Raw genomic sequence first — 15,312 nt, 5'->3', positions numbered from 1 at the left:
GTGAGGTGATATCTCATTGTGGTTTTGATTTGTATTTCCCTGATGCCGAGTGATATGGAGCACTTTTTCATGTGTCTGTTGGCCATCTGGATGTCTTCTTTGCAGAAATGCCTATTCATTTCCTCTGCCCATTTCTTGATTGGATTATTTGTTCTTTGGGTGTTGAGTTTGCTAAGTTCTTTATAGATTTTGGACACTAGTCCTTTATCTGATATGTCGTTTGCAAATATCTTCTCCCATTCTGTCAGTTGTCTTTTGATTTTGTTAACTGTTTCCTTTGCTGTGCAAAAGCTTTTGATCTTGATGAAATCCCAATAGTTCATTTTTGCCCTTGTTTCCCTTGCCTGGCGATGTTCCTAGGAAGATGTTGCTGTGGCTGAGGTCGAAGGGGTTGCTGCCTGTGTTCTCCTCAAGGATTTTGATGGATTCCTTTCTCACATTGAGGTCCTTCATCCATTTTGAGTGTGGTGTAAGGAAATGGTCCAATTTCATTTTTCTGCATGTGGCTGTCCAATTTTCCCAACACCATTTATTGAAGAGGCTGTCTTTTTTCCATTGGACATTCTTTCCTGCTTTGTCGAAGATTAGTTGACCATAGAGTTGAGGGTCTATTTCTGGACTCTCTATTCTGTTCCATTGATCAATTTGTCTGTTTTTGTGCCAGTACCATGCTGTCTTGATGATGACAGCTTTGTAATAGAGCTTGAAGTCCGGAATTGTGATGCCACCAACTTTGGCTTTCTTTTTCTTTGGCTATTAGAGGTCTTTTCTGGTTCCATATAAATTTTAGAATTATTTGTTCCATTTCTTTGAAAAAGAGGGATGGTACTTTGATAGGAATTGCATTAAATGTGTAGATTGCTTTAGGTAGCATAGACATTTTCACAATATTTATTCTTCCAATCCAGGAGCATGGAACATTTTTCCATTTCTTTGTGTCTTTCTCAATTTCTTTCATGAGTACTTTATAGTTTTCTGAGTATAGATTCTGTGTCTCTTTGGTTAGGTTTATTCCTAGGTATCTTATGGTTTGGGGTGCAATTATAAATGGGATTGACTCCTTAATTTCTCTTTCTTCTGTCTTGTTGTTGGTGTAGAGAAATGCAACTGATTTCTGTGCATTGATTTTATATCCTGACACTTTACTGAATTCCTGTACAAGTTCTAGCAGTTTTGGAGTGGAGTGTTTCGGGTTTTCCACATATAGTATCATATCATCTGCGAAGAGTGATAATTTGACTACTTCTTTGCCGATTTGGATGCCTTTAATTTCCTTTTGTTGTCTGATTGCTGAGGCTAGGACTTCTAGTACTATGTTGAATAGCAGTGGTGATAATGGACATCCCTGCCGTGTTCCTGACCTTAGCGGAAAAGCTTTCAGTTTTTCTCCATTGAGAATGATATTTGCAGTGGGTTTTTCATAGATGGCTTTGATGATATTGAAGTATGTGCCCTCTATCCCTACACTTTGAAGAGTTTTGATCAGGAAGGGATGCTGTACTTTGTCAAATGCTTTTTCAGCATCTGTTGAGAGTATCATATGGTTCTTGTTCTTTCTTTTATTGATGTGTTGTATCACATTGACTGATTTGTGAATGTTGAACCAACCTTGCAGCCCTGGAATAAATACCACTTGGTCGTGGTGAATAATCTTTTTAATGTACTGTTTAATCCTATTGGCTAGTATTTTAGTGAGATTTTTCACATCTGTGTTGATCAAGGATATTGGTCTATAGCTCTCTTTTTTGATGGGATCCTTGTCTGGTTTTGGGATCAAGGTGATGCTGGCCTCATAAAATGAGTTTGGAAGTTTTCCTTCCATTTCTATTTTTTGGAACAGTTTCAGGAGAATAGGAATTAGTTCTTCTTTAAATGTTTGGTAGAATTCCCCTGGGAAGCCGTCTGGCCCTGGGCTTTTGTTTGTTTGGAGATTTTTAATGACTGTTTCAATCTCCTTACTGGTTATGGGTTTGTTCAGGTTTTTTATTTCTTCTTGGTTCAGTTGTGGTAGTTTATATGTTTCTAGGAATGCATCCATTTCTTCCAGATTGTCAAATTTGTTGGCATAGAGTTCCTCATAGTATGTTCTTATAATAGTTTGTATTTCATTGGTGTTAGTTGTGATCTCTCCTCTTTCATTCATGATTTTATTTATTTGAGTCCTTTCCCTTTTCTTTTTGATAAGTCTGGCCAGGGGTTTATCAATTTTATTAATTCTTTCAAAGAACCAGCTCCTAGTTTCGTTGATTTGCTCTATTGTTTTTTTGGTTTCTATTTCATTGATTTCTGCTCTGATCTTTATGATTTCTCTTCTCCTGCTGGGCTTACGGTTTCTTTCTTGTTCTTTCTCCAGCTTCTTTAGGTGTAGAGTTAGGTTGTGTACCTGAGACCTTTCTAAAGAAACATATTCTTAATTCTAGAGAATAAACTGATGGCTATCAGAGGGGAGATAAGTGGGGGGAATGGGGGAAGTAGGAGGATGGGGATTAGAGTACACTTACCATGATGAAAAAAATTAAGTTAAATTTTAAAAAGATAAAAAAAAACTTAAATATAAAATAAAATGAAATAAAATATGTTATGAAGGAAATAAATGTATCTATTTATTTATTCACTCCACAACTCTGGAAGAAGGCATGAACAGACAGGGATAGGGTTGATCAGTGTCTTTTTATTTTTTAATTTTTTTTTTTAACAATAATATCTACTGGTGATGAAGTTTCAGGAAAACAGAAACTTGTGCACTGCTTGTAGGAAGGTATATGATACAAATATTTTGAAGATAAATTAAGTAATAAGTATTCAAAAAGCTAAAAATTCAGAAGCATCATCTACATCATTCGGATTCCCATGACATGACAATAATATCCACTCTAACTAACTTGGGTCAAGGAAGATTCATTAAAGAGTATGCATTTATAGAGTCTTTGAAGGATTGAGGAATGGAGCTTACATACCATAAATCTTGATACCACCAAGCTGGAAAACGTACTCAACATCACATGAAAAACTATTGCTGGGACTGCATATCACATAGGAACCAGGATTCTGGGGACCTATAACCAACATCTCTGCTGCAAAAGCTCCAGAAGAACGAAACACTATTACCTCTGTGCCTGAAGGAGGACAAAATTCCTTGTCATGGCCTTGAACCCTGGAGCCTAGTAAATGCAGTTTTTCAAGTGCCATAGTGCAGAAGGGAATCTAGAAGGGAGTCAGAGTCCATATGTAATGAGCCAATCTGCAGTATCTTCCTCTTTATAATTCTCTTTTGTATCCTGAAGGAAAAAGAATAAAGGACTTATACAAAAGTACAAGTAAAGATCTTTATTATACCGTGGCAAAAAGTTTCAAAATAATATAAACAAACAACAGTAAGTATGATTAAATAGGTTATAGTTCAACAGTAAGTATGATTAAATAAGTTACAGTTCACTTATATTTCATTGTGACTTATGGTATAAAAGGATGTAATATTTGGCCAATTGATAGGCTGTTAGTGAAGGTCATTTAATGGCATCTGTACATAGGTATGTGTATTAATGCAAATGGCTTTGGCTGCTTTTGTAAAAAAAATAAAAGTACCAAAAGTAGCAAAACTTGTTTAAAATTTTTAAAAAATATGAGTGAGAGAATGTTGGAATCCACAGCTCCCTCTGCAAAGGGAGGGAGTGAGGGCAGAACCCTATGGTCCCTGCAGAAGGGTAGATGAGATGGTGACTAGCTGACCTGCCACATGACAGTGGCTGTATCAGTGATCACATCTGATCACATCACAAGCTATGATATAGGTATTATTATTATTATCTCTATTTTTGAAGAGGGGGCACTGAGCAAGTTCAGAACTTTGCCCAAAGACAGCTAGTTCAATAGGGCAGGGGCATTTGATCTTGGCGAAAGCCCTTGCTTAACCACTATACTATATCGTTGCTCCTATAGAAGGAAGAGTATCCTTGGCAGAAATCATATGTACAAAAGGCAGAGCTGAAATAGCACTGTGTTTTCGGAGAAGTAGAAATAACTCAGCATGGCTGGAACGAAGGTTGTGTCTGGGAGTGGTGGGATAGAGCGACCAATGGAAGCATCAGGAAGCAGACAAAAGGCATGAATGCAAAGGATAAAATGGAGAAATGTAAGACACTAGGTCAGGTAATCAGTGGGAGAAGACCACAGTAATCAAGGTATTAGCATGCCAGCAGACTGATTTAAGCAAATAGTAAGTATAGAGAGGCAGGTAGTCAGAGAGGGGGGCCAGGGTTTGGATTTGGTGAATGAAGAATAATACTAGAACGACTTTCTGATTACAACCAAGGTCAAGTTGTAGTCGCTAATGCCATAGGTCAGAAACCAGGCAAGAGTTGCTTACTCAGAAATTAGAATCCTTCAGTCTGCTATCTTTGAGTTTCAGGTGCATCTTTTAGCTATGCCTATGCCTGGTGAATCATTGTGAAAGCAGTAACTGTTCATCAGAAATTTATTCAAGGCAGGAAAGCCTCTCTCCTTAAGCCTTCATGTAACTATAGAGCAATGGTGTCCCATGTTCAGGCAAGAAACGATCTCTCTTCCTCCATCCCCAGTGCTCATAAAATCAGTGAAAGAATCCAGTTTCACAGATTTCCTTTTCAGCCTCTGGGTCAGAAATTCCAGCAAGCTGCTTTGAAAACATTTGCCCCCCCCCCTTTTTTTTTGTAAGACATTCAAATTGTTTTATAGACATTATCTCACCAATAGCCATTTCATCCTGGTGAGGTAGGCCAAGGAACAATTTATTCCTATCTTTAAAGGGTAGAGAGAGGTTAAATGACTCATCTGGGGAGCTGGAAATAGCTCAGTCTCCAGGACCAGCTCTGTGTGTACGAGTGACTGCCAAATGACTTCATAAATAGGTGTGAGTTAAAGGTTTTGATATTTCACAAGACTCGAGTTGTCGGGAGTCATCATTTACTGGTAAATAAAGAGCTCAGAAATGGAAGAGGAATTGAAGGTTGTTTTTGAAGATAGACACGTTTTTCTATTTCCCTGTCAGGTTTCCTCTGACCCAAAGATTCTGTAAACAAGAATCATAAGGGATTTTTAGTATCAATGTACTATCCACAGAACAGGGACGAAAATGTTTACTGTGTTTAAAGTACTTTTGTATTATGTATCACCCATACTGCTACTAGTCATCATTATATGAGGATGGGGTAGTGCTGCTGATATGTAGTATCTACTCATTTTCTATAATCCAGATTCTTCTGCTATTCAAAAACATCATAAGAACTGGTTCTCATCCTGTATTTTTTTATTATGCCTTTTATTATACCTTGGTAAAATCTTGGATGCAAAACTGTAGCCCCATAGTTCTCCATTTTGGGGAAAGAGAACAAGTGGTCACTTTCTCTTCCTGAAATTTTATATATATATATATATATATATATATATATATATATATATATAATTTTTTTTTAATCTGGCTTTGAGAATTCCTCACTTGATTTTCTTTGAATACTTGTCTGATCATTCTGTGCCAAATGTTCACTCTCACACACTCTCTCTCTTCTGTGTGTGCTCAGTGTCTCTGTTTCTTCTTTACACTGTGCATACCTCTTATTTATTTATATTATTTATTTTCCATTTCCTCACTGAAATGTAGATTTTATGAGGGTAAAGAAATCGTCTCTTCTGTACTATGCCTTATGCATAGCATAGCATATGGTCATGATTCAATAAATATTCACTAAATGAATGAAGAAAAACTGATTTTATGATTACTAGAATAGCCTAAAATTTTACAATACATACTGATCATAATTTCAGCCAGCTCATCATGAAAAGTATCTGCTACCTGTTACAAACCTATCAGAAGTCTCGGGTCTATTTTATCTATTAAATGGAACCATATGAAATTACTAATAATTGACTCATTTTGAACTATGAAAACATTAATTTCACATGGCTCAACCTAAGTGTAAAGTGAAATTGGGGGAAAAAAGGCACAGCAATCTAGATGAATATACTATGAGTAAAATTGTTCAGTTTTTTTCCTAAATGATTATTGTTTTCACCTATGATTTCCTGAGGTTTACAAATAAAATTTTCCAAATATAAAATCTGCAAACCTAATGGATACCTGGGTCTCTTCCCCCCCTCCCCCAAGATTTTATATGTTTATTTGTTTGTTTGTTTGTTTGTGAGAAAGAGAGAGCACAAGCAGGGCTGGTGGCAGGCAGAGGAAGAAGCAGGCTGAGCAGAGAGCCAGATGTGGGACTTGATCCCAGGACCCTGATGCTTAAGGCAGACCTTTAAATGGCTGAGCTGCTGAGGTGGGTCTCTTAATGACCCTGTTTGCATTCAGTTTGGTGGTCACTGTGGACCCTTTCATTTTGCTCAAGTTTCCTTTGCTCAGGCCTTTTGCCTGAAAGGGACCTCCACAGAAGGGAATGATAAGGATGTACTTAACAGGAAATCGCTGTCACAAATTCTGATTCCCACTGCCTTACCTTTTGCCAGACAAATCTATGTCCTCTTCCTACATTTCTGCACTTTGAGTTCTTGTGTTCGTATGAACATGTTACTACTTAGACAGACCTAATTTTTCTCATTAATAAAATATAGGCAATGGGACTAGATCATAAAACAATGAAGTATTACTAAAAAAGTCTAGTCTTAACAAGATGTTTGGAAGATGAAAGGAGTATTTGTTAAATCTCTTGGGAAACACTTATAATATGCCCCTATCTGGAAACTACACAATAATATACATTTACATTCACATACAAATACAATTGAGAACACCTGGAGTCACTTGGGTGGCTGAGTTGCTTCAGTGCCCCTACTCAATTTCAACTAAGGTTATGATCCCAGGGTCTTGGGATGGAGCCCCCCCACCCCAGGCTCGGTGCTTAGCAAGCAGTTGGCTTGAAGATTCTCACTCTCCTCTCATTCTGCTCCTCCCCTGCCTCAAACAAACAAATAAATAAACAAATAAATAAATCTTTAAAAAAAAAAACAACTAAGAAAACCTGCAGTGAAAAAAAAACAAAACCAAAAACAAAATAAAGACAATTTGTTTATGTTTGCCTAACCTAGCTCTCATCAAAATAAGATCTAAGTTCAGGAGGCCATTAGCTCCACCCAGATGCCCTTCCTCTTCCTATTTCAGTGCAAATTTGCCTAATTCCACAATCTGCTGATACCTGCTTCCTCATGCCTGAGGTCCTAACCCTGTGTTTCATCTGCACAGAAGAGGATCTGAGGTGCTGAGGAAGTAATTCCCAGCATCCCTCTGAAGGAGTTGAGTACACTCTGGTTCCCTCACACTCTGAGGTATGTGTGTGACTGGCTTCCCGAGTTGCCCCAATGACTAAGGTCCCCTCAGTAGAATCTGTCACTATAATGTACTCTTTCAACTGGAATTCCTTACTTATTCTTTTCTGATGTTTGCTTTACCTCCCAAAAAACTATTTCTACTCTGTGTCTGCTTGCGGTAAAGGGTGAACAGTAGTAAAGATACATACTTGGAAATGAGTGGGCTACAGTATCTTAATGGCTATTCCTAGCTCCACCCTTCAATGACCCAAATGCATTGAGATTATTTTCGACAGTTTCAGGACACAACCTCCAGTACCTGGCTTCTATGAGTCATTTAATATATGTTTCCTGAATAGATTAATTTCTTCAGAGGGCAATACCTTCAGAGGTCTTTGCAAAGGAAAAAGCATGAATTCAAAAGACCCCACTTTTAACATTCCTATCCTTTAGGAGACTTAATGCACATGCAGGCTATGTCCTGGCTATTTCTCCACTACCTCCTTGAGAGGCCTCTGACTCTCCTGGGACACTTACCTCCAGCGATGCGGATGCAATGTTTTAATGCCCTTTTCTTCCTTGTCTACACTTTCAGTTTTTGAATATAAGTTCTTATTTTCTTTATGTCCTTGCAATTCACCTTCAAGAAATGGAGGAAAGGAACTCATCAATGCCACTTAGTAAGAGCCCACTATGTGCTCTATGGTACTGTGTGTGTATATATATGTATATATATGCATACATATAGTGTGTGTGTGTATGTACATACACATACACAAACACACACATATATCTATACACACACATGAATACGCACACACACACACACACACACACACACACATATATAGTGATTTCATTAAGTCTTCAAAGAAGCCATGATATTGTTAGTCCACTTCTCAGATGAACAAATGGACTCTGGGGAGTTTAATTCTTCCCAAAGTCATTTAGCTATTTAGGGGCAGAACCAAGTTTCTAAATGAAGCATGTAGGATGCCAAAATTCATCTCTTAATCTCCATACTATATTGCCTTCAGGAGTAGTTTAACTCTTTTTTTTTTTGGATTTTAGATAACATTTATTAATATGCTTTTAATATAAAAAAGACTAAGAACAAAAATGACTCACATTTTCATTGCCCATAAGAAATGCTTTCTTTAACTTTAAAAAAAAATTCAGCTTTTGTAATTACATAAAATAAAATTGTCCTTTCTAAGTGTTATTCACGGAATTTTAATAAGTGGTTTAGAAGCTGATTAAAAAGAGCAGAAGTGGTTTTAAATATTAAGTCTGTCACTTTCTAGCTTTGTGGCTCTAGTAAAGTATCAAAGATATTGCAAGCATGTTTGCTCATCCTTAGAATGATACAGACAATAATATCTATTTCATAGTCATTCGTAGGCACAGTTTATGGCAAAGGGAATTAAGGCCAAAATAAAATTTCTGTAGACATTTTTGTGTGTGTGCCCAGAAGTTAATGAAAGTTTAATGTTCCCTGGAGAGGCAAGTTTAGGCACCAGGACAAACTGGAGGATTGATTGATTGCTACAGTCAAGGTGACTTTTAATTGAGGTGCTTAATTAATTTAGCAAATGAGCTAAACAATGCTAGATGTCATGGAAAGTGAGGCAGGGCAGGAATTCCATGTTTTCAGTGTCCATAGTTCTGCTCCAGAAGCATCAGGACTTCCTTTTCTTTCCTTTGTCTCACTTTATATAAATAACCATCTCCTCTTTTGTCTTCCTTCTTACAGAAAGAAGGGATTTTGTCAGGGTTGGCATTTTATCAACAGCTGCTGTGAAAATACTATTTCCCCACACTGTGACTATTTTTCTCCCCATCCCAACTCTTGTCTGCTCTTCAAAACTCCTTGACATACCACTGGAGATATATTTTAATCAAATCTTTCCAATTGCCTAATGTTTAATAAAATAGTTACCAGGCATTGCTTTCTTATTTTGGGTCACCAGATCAAGCACAGGACATGTTTTGTTAGTAATGACTACGTCCTATGCTTTGGAACATGCTTATATTAAAAAAAAGAAAAAAACAAACAACTTATTGTTTATTTGAAATTCAAATATAACTGGGTATCCTTTATTTTTGTTTGTTAAATCTAACTCGGCATTCTTACCCTATTTTTTTTTTTTAAATTTTCTATATATGGCTAAATTCTTAGGGGTCTTTTAGACTGGTTTAACATCTTAATGGCTCTCATTTATTAATTAATTAACTAAAACCATTTTATATTTGAATGAGAGCCATGATTTTACCTTTTAAAAAATTGTAAGCTAACAGCTTATATTGATCTGTGCAAATTATTTCTCCTGAATTCTGATTCATTGTTCTCATTCAATATCAATTATTCCTATTTACCAATTAATTTTAATGAAAATATACTGCAATGTCAAAATTGTGCTCACTTCGTATTAAAATAAAATGGTAGTACTGTTTCTATGAGAATACAATACTCAAACAATCAGAACTTTTAAATATATTGAGATCATTTCAAAAGCATTAGCATTTTGAAAATGTTGGCCTAGATAGAATTCCAGGAGGTTTTAACTCCATTGAAAAAATTAATACTCTTAGAAAACAGTTATAAAATAATTCTCAGAAGACAATTTTCATATTCATTTTGGATAAAGAATGGGGAAACATAGTAATTCTTTATTCTTAATAAAAGTCAGAAGTTAAAACTGACTCTTTTAGACAAATTACATTTCATTTGGAACAAGTTAAGCCATAAAAATCACCCAAGGTAGTAAAATGCATACAATGCCACATGTGAGAGCACATTTGCTTTGAAAGTCTGTACAGGTTTTCTATTAAGAGAGGTTTTGATAGATTTGCTGCTTTGCTAACAAGGAGGAAAAAGTGAAGATCTGTGTGGGAAAAAAGTGCTTATGAATAAAATTAGATCAAAACAAGTTTTCTGCCTTTAAAAATCTGTCCTTTACTGTATTTTGGTATCGCATCTAACACTATCTTTATGTTTTATAATATTTATCTATGAATTTACTAAATGCTGTGAGTATTCAAACTTTTTTTGCAAAAATAATATATACATTTTTTCTTTCAATGGACAAAAGACATAATGATCAAATAATGATAATGATAAATTTTAAGACATAATATAGGAAGTATTTTAATAACTTTTTCAGAAAGAGATTTGAAGTGTTCTTAAATGTTCAGATTATCAAATCAAGATAATTAAATATCTTATAGCCACTAAAGAAATAAGAAATGTTCTATTTTAATTGGAAAATTAATCATTATGTAATACAGAAAAGAAGTACTACGTTAATCTTAATGTGTATATGGTGTGCATGCTAATTATACACCATCCACTTTCTTACATAGTTGGAAAATATTTTGCTGTGAGAGAAATTACCTTTTTTAAAAACTGTTGTTAGCATGTCAAGGTGCTAGAATCACTGGTAATTTCTGTTTTCTTCTCATTTTCATGTTGTACGCATCATCATTTGTTTTGTTTTGTTTTCCTCTTGCCTAGCTTCTGTTGTAGGACTATGCCAAGGTTGCTTATTCATTTCCCTCCTGATGGACATTTGCATTGTTTTCACTTTGTTATACTTATGAAAAAGTTGTAAACATTAATATTCATGTACAAAAGCACTCATTCTCTTGAATATTACCTAGGAGTAGTATCACTTAGTTATGGATACATGTATATTTAATTTTATTACAAAGGAAAAAGAATTTTCTAAAGTGTGTGCACCATTTTACACTCCCACCTGCAATGTGTAAAAGCCTCAGTTACTCCACATCTTCATCAACACCTGGATTTGTAATGCTTTATATTTTTTTAAAATTTTTAGAGATTTTATTTATTGCAGAGAGAGAATGAGAGAGAGAGAGAGCATGCACAAGTGAGAGGGGCAACAGACAGGAAAGGGAGAAGCAGACTCCATGCTGAGCAGGAAGCCCAATGTGGGGCTTGATTTCAGAACTCTGGGATCATGACCTGAGCTGAAGACAGACATTTAACTGACCTAGCTACCTAGGCAACCCTGTGATTAATTAAATAATTAATAAGTTAATTAATTAATTCCCTTTCTTTCTTTCTAGGTCAAAAGAGAGAAACTTTTGACTTTTAATAGGAAGGTTATTTTTTAGATTTTATTTTATTTTTTTAGTTAAAATACAGTGTAATATTAGTTTCAAATGTACAAGATAATGATTCAGTACTTCCATAGGTCCCCCAGTGCTTACCGCAACAAATACCTTCCTTAATCCCACCCATTTCCCCCATCCCGCCCCCGCCACATACACAAACCTCCCTTCTGGTAACCATGAGTTTGTTCTCAATAGTTAAGAGCCTGTTTCTTGTCTTGTCTCCCTCTCTATTTTTTTTTTTTTTCCTATTTGCTCATTTGTTTTGCTTTTTAAATTCCACATATGAGTGAAATCATATGGTATTTGTCTTTGACTTATTTTGCTTTGCATAATACTCTCTGACTCCATCCATGTTGTGACAAATGGTAGGATTTCATTCTTTTCATGACTGAATAATATTCCCTTGTAGATATATACTGAATCTTTTTTATCCATTTATCTATCAATAGATGCTTATGCTGCTTCTATAATTTGGCTAGTATAAATAAAGCTGCTATAAATATAGGGGTGCACATATCCCTAGGAAAGATTATTCTTCAGAGAGCAGTATTAAAAGCCTCTGGCACATTAAGGATTAGAGAGCTCTTATCCAAAACCTAAAAGCAGTAAGGAATCCACATTCCAAAATCATGTGTGATGCTTGTTTATAAGGAAATCAGATAATTAAAAATAAAAATTCACTTGAAATTCTAGCCTTAAGCAAAAGTTGAAATCAGGGCCTTCTTATGACTGTGATGAGAATCACCTCACTCTTTCTAACCATGGGGATGCAGTTGCTGAAAGATTTGTAACTCTTTAAATATTGGTCATTCTGGGAGATGTGTAACAGTATTTTCCTGTGATTTTAGTTTGCATTTTCTTGATGACTAGAGGAACTTGGCATATTATTATATGTTTCATGGCCATCTGGATATATTTTGTGAAGTGTCTGTTGAAGTCTTTTGCTTATCATTGTATTGGGCTGTTTGACTTTTTCTTATTGTCTTGTCAATATATTTGTATTTGAAAAATATACACTTTTCTCAGGTATATGTATTGAAAATATTTCTTATGATTGTAGCTTTCATTTATTTAATGGTATCATTTGATGAGTACAAGTTTTAAATTTATAGATATATATACACACATATCTAGAAACACTATAATTATAATTTACCATGTATATAGACATATACATGCATTTCATACATATACATGTTATATATTTGTATATACACATGTATTTATAGGCTATTAATTTGTGTGTTGTTTAAGAAATTTTTCTTATACAAAGTAAAAAAGACATCCACCAATGTTTTCTTCTAGAATTTAAACATTTTGACTTTCATATTTAGACCTATATTCCATTTTAAATTAATTTTTTGGTATAGTGTGAGTTAAAGGTTGACTTCTTTCCACATGGATAACCATTTGCTTCAGCATGGTTAATTAAGTAGTTCTTGTTTTCATAACAAACTAAATTTGTTTGAAGATAAACAATTAAATAGGTGACTACAGACACATGCGTGCACACATTTACTCTTATATTCTCTCTTCTGTCCCGTCCTTTATCTATGCTTCACATTAATCCCTCACTGTATTAATAATTACAGCTTTTTGGTACGCCTTAAATATGGCATTTTAAGTCCTCCAACTTTTTCTTTATTTCATTATATCTCTGTATCTTTAGTAGAACCAGATTGTTGATACCTTGAAAAAACCTATTGGGATATTGATTAAGATTGTGCTGGACTGGGGCATTTGCCTGGCTCAGTCAGTTAAGCATCTGTCTTTGACTCAGGTGATGATCCAACAATCCTGGGATGAAGCCCCAGGTCACTGAGGTTGGGGGGCAGCTCAGCAGGGAGTCTTCTTTTCCCTCTCCTTCTGCTCCTCCCTCCTTCTGGTGTGCTCTCTCTCTCTCTCAAATAAATAAAATCTTAAAAAAAAAAAAAGATTGTGCTGGACCTATACATCAAAATGGAGCAAATTTTTATCTTGATAATAAAGAATCTACCAATTCAGAAACATCTTATATCCTTCCATTTATCTAAATAAAAATTATTTTTAATTTCATTTAATTATTTATTTTAAATTAAAAAAATTTATTTCAGAAAATTTATGTAGTATTTTATTAGCATTCTTATACATGTTTATTAAATTCATTTCTAGGTGTTTGATTTTTTAATTTTATTTATTTATTTTTATTTTTTATAAACATATAATGTATTTTTAGTCCCAGGGGTACAAGTCTGTGAATCGCCAGGTTTACACACTTCACAGCAATCACCATAGCACATACCCTCCCCAATGTCCATAACCCCATCACCCTGTTTGATGTTTTTAATACCACTGTAACTTGTTCTGATCTATTTTCAAATTTGTCTTTGGTAGTGTATACAATTATAATAAATTTTTGCAATACCCTGTGTCTAGTGATCTTGCTTCATAAAGTCACCAATTATAGTTATTGTTGTAGATTCCTTAGGATTTTCTAAACAAAATATGCCATATGTGAATGAAAACATTTGCTTCCTTTTTCATATTTATATCTTTTATTTCTCTTTCTGTATAGCATTGTCTAGTACACCTAACACAATGTTGAATAGATGAGATCATAGTGTATATCTTTGTCTTATTCTGACAGAAGGAAGTCATAAGCTTAATATTTTACCATTAAATATGTCAGCTTTTTAAAAAAATTTTCTGTGTATATTCTTTACCAGATTGATGGGTTCCACTGTATTTTTAGTTTATTGAAAATTTTTACATAAATGAATATTAAATTGTAGCAAGAGCTTTTCCTTAATCTATTGAGGTGATCATTAAAAGTTTTCCTCCATGGGGTGTCTGAGTGGCTCAGTCAGTAAGCCACTGACTCAATTTCATATCAGGTCATGATCTTGGGGTCATGGGTTCAAGCTCCACATCGGGCTTCACAGTCTGGGGTAACTTGCTCTGTAGTCTGCTTGTCCCTCCCCTCTCTTCCTCCCCTTGCTCTCTCTCTCAAATAAACAAACAAACAAATAAATAAATGTTTCTTCCTTTATTTCCTAATGTGATAAATTGATTTTCAATTGTTAAACTTTTCATTCACTTCAGTTATTCATGGCCATCATGTATTACCCTTTTGATATGTTGCTGGTTTGATTTTCTAATACTTGTTTAGACTTCCTGTATTTATATTCATGAGCAGTATTAGACAGTAATTCTCTTCTCATGTCAGGTTTTGTATTAGGATTATGTTGGCCTCAAAAAAATTGATTTGAGAAGTGATTCCACATTCTTTACTATCTAAAACATTTTGTTTAAAATTGATAACATTTCTCTTGAGCATATTTGATGGAATTCACCAGTGAAGTTATTTGAGAATGGAGTTATCTTTTTGGAAGATATTCTGTTAATAGATTCAATTATTTAATTAATTTTCTGTTATCTTTCTCTGCTTTAATAAGTTGTGCTTTTCAAAGAACTTGTTAATTTTGTATGTCATATATGCGATTATAAAAATTTTTATGATCTTCTCTTATCTCCACTGTAACCTTGGTTTGTTCTTAATGTGGGTAATTAATACTATTCTCTTTTTTTTTCTTGATCATTCTAGTTGGGGCTTTATTAATTTCACTACAGTACTATAGTTAGATCTTAAGTTAGATATTTTACAAATTCTGCAGCAAATTCCCTCTTTTGTTGTTTAAACAACCAACAGTCTTTTATTTTTGGATATCCTTGTATTTCCTCACATACTCTCTATGTTTTCAGTAATGATTATTCTTCCTATAATTCCCTACTTCCTTATATATTCATTTTCATCATCTTTAAGAATTTTCCTTAGTAATTCTTAAACATAAGGGATACTATTGGTAAATTATTTTTGCTGCTTCTTGTCTTTAAAAACATATATTA

The 15,312-nt window shown here is 34.5% G+C and overlaps 1 pseudogene; it reads right to left on the bottom strand.

Moving 5' to 3' along the window:
- The window catches only part of LOC122913582, a 117,732-nt pseudogene extending 114,543 nt beyond the window's left edge, over positions 1 to 3,189 (bottom strand).
- Between the last annotated feature and the right edge of the window lie 12,123 nt (positions 3,190 to 15,312).

Source organism: Neovison vison, chromosome 7 (genome assembly GCF_020171115.1).
Source record: "Neovison vison isolate M4711 chromosome 7, ASM_NN_V1, whole genome shotgun sequence".
Classification (NCBI taxonomy): domain Eukaryota; kingdom Metazoa; phylum Chordata; class Mammalia; order Carnivora; family Mustelidae; genus Neogale; species Neogale vison.
This window is presented reverse-complemented; position numbering and strand designations above follow the sequence as displayed.